Source organism: Eptesicus fuscus, chromosome 10 (assembly GCF_027574615.1).
Source record: "Eptesicus fuscus isolate TK198812 chromosome 10, DD_ASM_mEF_20220401, whole genome shotgun sequence".
In the NCBI taxonomy this organism is placed as follows: domain Eukaryota; kingdom Metazoa; phylum Chordata; class Mammalia; order Chiroptera; family Vespertilionidae; genus Eptesicus; species Eptesicus fuscus.
The window spans coordinates 18,069,347-18,076,501 of record NC_072482.1 but is presented as its reverse complement, the minus strand read 5'-3'; positions in this window follow the sequence as shown (position 1 = coordinate 18,076,501).

Genomic DNA, 7,155 nt, shown 5'->3' with positions numbered 1-7,155 from the left:
ACTTATGGGTTGAAAAGAGTGCCTCTAAAGTGCTCAGGTAGTGTCTGGCCATACTGGAAAGGTAGCTGACAAATGTTAGTTCTCTGACCTCACCTCCCACTCCCACCCTATTAGGAGAAAACTAATTAGCAAAGAATATCAAAATAATGATGCACCCTAGTATTAGAGTCAATTATGTTAGGTAAATATCCCATCTACACTAATAAAAGAGAAATATGCAAATTGACCATATCTCCATGATGCTCACCAGCCAATCAGGGGTGGGTATCCAAATTAACCCATCAAAATGGTGGGTTAATTTGCATACACAGGCACGGAGCTAAGACTGAAGGCTAAGCCTGAGTGAAGACTGAAGACTGAAGACTGAAGGCTCCGCTGTGGCCAGAGCCAAGCCTGAAGGCTGAAGGCTTGGCTCTGCTGAAGGCTGAAGGCTTGGCTCTGCTATGGCCCGGGTCCTGGGTGCCAGGGGAAAACCGTTGCTGGCAGCCAGGGGAAGGAAGGCCTATTGCACGAATCTTCGTGCAACAGGCCTCTAGTTCTAGTAAAATGGTAGAGTTACCAACTATAGTGTTAGAAACCTGGGCTTTCAACATCCTCCAATGCATCCCTCAGTCTAATGAGTAAGGGACTCACTTATTACAGAACTTGGGCTTGTGAAAGCTGGTCTGGACATAGTGCTGGCTAAAGGAGGTCAGACTGCATCTCAATCTTGGGTAACTGCATCCTATATCTGTAATTTGACTTGTTCTTTTATAGATGAAATGCTGGGCAGAGGTGAGTGTGAATTGGTGAAAATATATTTTTCTACAACTGACAAAGCAACGCAAAAGATTCTTCTACTAATAGGAAGGGTCATCTGATTAGAAGGCAGGGTTTGGTCCTGATGCCTTTACTACAGTATCTGAGCACCTCTCTGGGGTTTCAGGCCAACTCCAATTTCAGTGAAGATAATGTGGGCTTTCTATGCCCAGAAGGTGCCCACTCATTACAGTTCATGTGTAGGTGCTTGCCCCGTCCCAGGTTCAGGTTTCCAGATGTGGGTCCCATGTAGTCAGAAACTGCCCAATTCTCGCAATTGAATTACTTCCTCCTCTTTTTTTCTTGCTGAAGGATCTTGGGAACACCCCTATTAGAAGTCTGAGGGGAACAAGAGGTTGAAGCGGGGCAACCTGAATCAATATTTTATAAAAAGAAGACTGGAAACCCATTATTACTATAATTCAGTAGAATAAATTTCCTTCCTTTTTTCTTACTTGGACTATACAATAGAAACAAATAAGAGGTGTTACTTTAATTTCAAGGCTAACTCTTAGGTGAATAAGGTCATTATGCATGGCCAGAGAGAGAGAGTGGAAACAAGAAATTTAGAGGATGGAAACAAACTTAAGCACCTTATAAATTTTGAGTGGATTGTAAACACACAAGAGATTAATAAAATCAGTCCCCTAGGAGACTAGGAAATGTTCTCCTTAGGAAATGACTAATGCATGAACACAAATCTTGGTGACAGGTGGGTTAGCTATATGTGAACTTTCTAAAGGTTAAGTGAACAATAACGGGATTTTGTTACTGCTCCAGAGTGAGTTTGAATCATTAAATACGTGATGCAAATATGCAAGTACCTTTAATTGGGCATAATTAAAAGTAAGGTGGTATGCTTAAAATAATGACATTTAAAACAAGAGAGCAGTTAGGAAGAAGTTGCCTATGCAGCCAGAAAGTAATATTTGTTTGGTGATATTTCATTGTTATCAGTAAAGATAAATCTCTTAATATAATAAATCGGGTCCTCTGCCAAGAGAAACAGGTTCTAGGCCAACTGTAAGTGCCTTGCACTCCCTGGCTGATGGAAACCTTAGCATTCTTGCTGAAAGGAAAGATGTGCATGCGTCTTCAAGTCCAGCCTATTACTTATTGCAGCAGCTCCATTGAATGTTTGACATGTTCAGTTCTCTGTTACCCAGAGGCTGATTCTGGTTTTCTTCCTGCCCAACCATTGATTGGTTAAGACTGTAGTAGCATATCTGACAGGCATATATAAAAAAAAGAAGCCAGCCGGGTTCTCATTGACGCTGTCACTACAGGTGACCTCTTCAGGTGTGTGAAGAACTTCATGTCCAAGTTAGTGAGAGAAGCAGTTAATTTGCCTTTGCTTGAGTGGGTCTATGAACCTTAGGAGATTAACCATTCCTCTTAGACTTTGTGTGCATGTGTATGTTTTCTGGTTTGCTTAACATATTTTCAAAAATGTTTATAGAATTTTTCAAACATATACAAAGGAGAAAGAACAGTATAACAAAGTCCTATGTATCCATTGCCCAATATGATCTACACATGGCTTATTTTACTGCATGTATATCTACTTTCTTCTTTCTCTTCCCTGCTCATTATTTTGAAATGAATAATACCCAGTGATTCCATCACAATTTTATGAATGCTTCATTTGTGAGAACAAGATTTTCCAAAATATAATCCACAGAAACAGTGTTCTGCAAAACGACTGCAATTATAAAGCATTCTAAACAAATACTTTGAGCGAATTCTAGACACCATTTCTCTTTTGTGAAGAGCTGTCCTGTTAACACATGAATGGTTCTGAGAAGTCTGCTTCTTAGAACTCATTTAAGCCAGTATCCTTTAAACTGAACTGGGTCTGTGACTCTTTATTTTCATGAGATCCTATTTACATCCATGGAAAAAAATACTGAGATAATATTTACAACATTTACTAGGCACTCACTATGTGCCACGTTTTCTGTAAACTATAGTTTATATGCATTCTATCATTAATCCTTATGATAATCCATTGAGATGACTATATTACCTCATTTTCAGATGAAAAAGTAGAAGCTCAGAAATAGGAAATAACTTGATAAAGGTTACACAGCATTTAAGAGACAAGGGCAAGATTTACACCACATATGTGTGACACCAGAACCTGCAATCTCAACCACCATGCTATACATTTGGAGAGGAGGGGTAGCTATACCTGATGAAATGAGCATTGTCTAGTGGCCTTGCTATACTCCCGTTTTCTTGTGACAAGGGAAACAAAGGTCCAATACACTTTATAAGTCATCCTGCTAATGATTTTGTATAATAGTATTTGTCTATTTCTATTGTGCTGTGTACTTTTTAGATTATTCTCATATCAATTATTTTAGATAAACTTCCCAAAGTCTTAGGGAAAGTATAGAGTCAGCATTATTTCTACTGAGACAAGGCACAGAGAAGGTACAGGTCTTGCCCAAGGTCACAAGTTCATTACAGAGCTGGAATTAGAACCTCGGTATTGATGTCTGGTACATTTTCTTTTGACTGCATTGACGAATGGGGTGTGCCCCTGACTCCTGGCTTGTTCTGGTTGAGGTAAACTGGAAGGCAAAGCAAAGGGAGGTGGGGAGACTGCCTTCATCCAAAATTACTCAGGAGTAGAGTGTCCACAAGTGGTAATGCTTTTTTCAAAATATTCTAGAGGCAAAGTCTGGTGATTCCCTCAGCATCTAAATCATGCTTCTCATTTTTTAGGGTAGGTAGGGGGTATATAAAGATTTAGTTTTCATAGGACAATCTGCGCATACCATCATATTCCTTTGCTCCTTTAGGTCAGGGAAAACTCTGCCAATGCTCATTGTGATTCCAGCCCAACCCCTACCCCCAACCTGTTTTGGAAGCTCTTGTCCATGTCCCATCAGTGATGGGAGGAGCTCTATCGACCACACAGTGGTTCCTTCAAGGAGGTGTCCATGAGTTAGCCGGGAAGAGCAATGAGCATCTATTTAACATCCATAACACTTTTCTTGTCAAGGTCAAAATATTGCTTCCTAGAATACATGTTTGGTGCATTCTCCCCTGGTACAAATTTATACAGAAAGCTAAAAATTCTGCAGTTATCTTCAGATATATCATGGGAAGAAAGGCAGTTGTGTAATAGCTACACAGAATTAAGCACCAGTATTATTACAGCTTTACTGAGACAAAGCACCTCTGATTAACAGAGCATTTAATGTGGCTCAGACACTCTTGCATGGAGATAGGGAGCATTTGCATGTGCAGCTGCTAATAATGAACATTATCACTTCATTAAGGTAGGTCAAGGTAAGCAAATGTGATAGGTGTTTTTTTTCCCCACATGCTATAATTACCAAGGGCAATTCAGTAGTTTTAGTCCTGTATCTAGACCATAAAATTACATAATAAATAATCATTCATTGCAGGTGATTAAAATACATGTCTGGATAGATTACAAGGGGAGAGATTACAGAGTAAAGAACCATGATCTCATTATATATTATATTCCCTCTCATACGTAAGGAAGGTATAAATTTAAAACTTATTAAAAATGCGGAGGAACCATGATATACAAAAAGAGCTTTGGTCCTTGGATTAAAAAACCAGGGTTAGGAAATTAATTGTACTTTTGACAACATGGCATTGGGAAAATAATTTAATTTCTTTGAGCCTTGGCTTGCTTGTTTGAAAATAGAGATAATAATAAACCTTTAAAATGTTTTTCTGGGGATAATAATATGATATATGAACCTGAAATGTCCTAACCAAATTATTAATAATGATGGTTTTTAAACTGGTTGCAATAAAGCCAGAGCAGGAAGGCAGCAATAAACAACAACAGAGTCCCCTGTAAGAGGTGGTGTATGTGTGTGTGCAAACAGGAGTGTGTCAGGCTGCCTCTGGGCTCAGCCATGAGGAAGAGGTCAGCCAGCCCAAGAGCAGTGATCAGGGAAGAACAGAAGAGCCAACCACACACTAAGCATCAGCCTGAGAGATACAGTAAGTAATGGCCTTGAGATCTGAGACACTAGAAAGAAAGGTATGTTTTTTCCCTGCTTTGGCCACCTTGTTCCTTATCCAAGTATGTGTCATGATAGTCAATGTTTATTGAGATGCGAGAGTGTATATCTTTTTTATTTTCTGGTTGGTTTATTTAGGTTGTGATAATGCAGAATGAAAAATGCCTATTTCATGCTCCTAGGGAGTTCCCTCTAACTTCAAACTTCCAAATCAATGCACGTTTAAAACACTCCTTGCCCTAGGAAATCAGTCAGCCTTCCCTAGGAAATCAGTCAGCCTTGCGTGTTTCACTTCTGGAGGTGTTAGATGCAGAGAGCCAGCCCCAGAGGTGCGTAAAAGGCAGACAGCTAGCTACAGAGCGAAAGGAGCCTGTGTAGTTCAAGGCTCTTCCGCCAGCTTTATCTGCTGGAAGTTACAAGAGTGTTTTGTAAAATATCCTGAGCATGTCTGTTACTTCACAAAGAGAGTATCATTAAGAAAAAAACATAGTGCCCTAGCCGGTTTGGCTCAGTGGATACAACATCAGCCAAGGGCACATACCCGGATTGCGGGCTCGATCCCCAGTGTGGGGCGTGCAGGAGGCAGCCAATCAATGATTCGCTCTCATCATTGATGTTTCTATTTCTCTCACCCTCTCCCTTCCTTTCTGAAATTAATAAAAACAAAACAAAACAAAATAAAACAAAACAAAACAAAAAAACATAGCAAGGGTGGGTAGAAGTTTCTGGGATATGCTGAGGATAACTTTCAGAGGGGTTTGTGGAGATCTGGTAAAAGAACAGAGGTCTATGGTAATTGCTTCCTAAATAAGTAGGTGGGATATATAATCTTTCCAAATTAAAAAGAAATGATGCCTCACTGGAAAGACCAGGGGACACACAGGTTAGCAGTGGGAGAATGCATCTTAACTTGATGGGGAGGTGGAAAGGGTAGGAGGTGGAAGGTGAGTTAGTTGGCACTGTGGGGAATTTCATTTTAAGTTAGGGCTGAAAGGAGACCTTTGTGGTCTTAGAATAGGCTCCAGAATTTCCATTGCCAGTAACTGTCCTTTTGTTGTCCTCATACTATTCAGGGTAAATTTGCCATTTGAGACTCCATTGCTAAACGCCCAAAGGGAAAATTTCCAGTTATTTTTTTCAGATCTAGCCTTTTATAGATTACAAATATTTTGAGTGGCAAGTTGAATTGTTGGGAGAAATTTATTATCTCTATAATAATGTTATGTTATAATGTCTCTTATGTTACGATGTCAAAATGACAGAAAATGTAGACAGATTTCAGTTCATCCTAAAGAGACTACAGAAAAAAATAGTAAAAAAAATTTTTTTAAAATTAAAATATTAATACAAGCTCATTGGAACAATTGACAAAGATTGCACAAAGATGAATAAAAGCAAAGATAATGGATCACCTTTTCTCCAATGTTATGTTAACACTGAGGTGTTAATGGTGTGATAGCCATCCTTATTCATGGATATGCAAAGACTGTTTAAAAAGACAACATCTTAGCACTAGAGAATCTCAAAGAGCTTGAGACTTTTCAGCAAAATCTGAGACAACCAGACTATTTTTTGTGGGGTTGAATCTTATTATGAAAGACACTAGACTGGAGGCTTTGGGTCTAGAATCAGGCAGAGGTCATAAAGGGACGCTGAAAGAAGCAAACCTAAAAGTTATTTCTAGACCATTAGCTCTGAGCAGAATCCTAGATACTAGACTCCTCCCCTCAACGCTTATCCCCCATTTCCTTAAGTAAGCTTTACAGAAAGAACTATATGATGACTTGGCAATTGGTGACTGTCACATATCCTTAGAAGAGCTCTCATCACCAAATGCATTTAATATGCATTTTTGTGGGCAGGGTAGTTTGGTGTGAAGGTTAGAATATACCTAAAGAGACACGATCCTGACTTTTAGCGCCCAGAAAGAGAAACCAAAGGCCTAGAGAGAGGTGAACAAGTAAGAAGAATGAGCCAAGGACTTGATACAGTTGCTGTGTGTGGAATGGTGAGTGAGGAGGATCTGGAGTAGGTACATATTTGGACAAGATGAGTCTGGAGAGGATTAGCTGCCTCAATTCCAGACACGCAGCTGCTTTTGCCCAGTGACTATAACACGGGGAACTGCTGGAATGAAAGGTACTTTTATTACGAAGAGATAAAACTTCAATCTGAATCTAATGGAGCATAATCCCATTATACCTAAGTTATCCCTTTGGGGCCTTTGACTTACAGTGTGTTATCCAAATTGTAAGATAATAAATACCATTATAGTTACATAATGTTTTTGTCTACTCCATGGGAGAATTTGTGGAAACCAACCATCTGTCTGTCTGTCGATCTA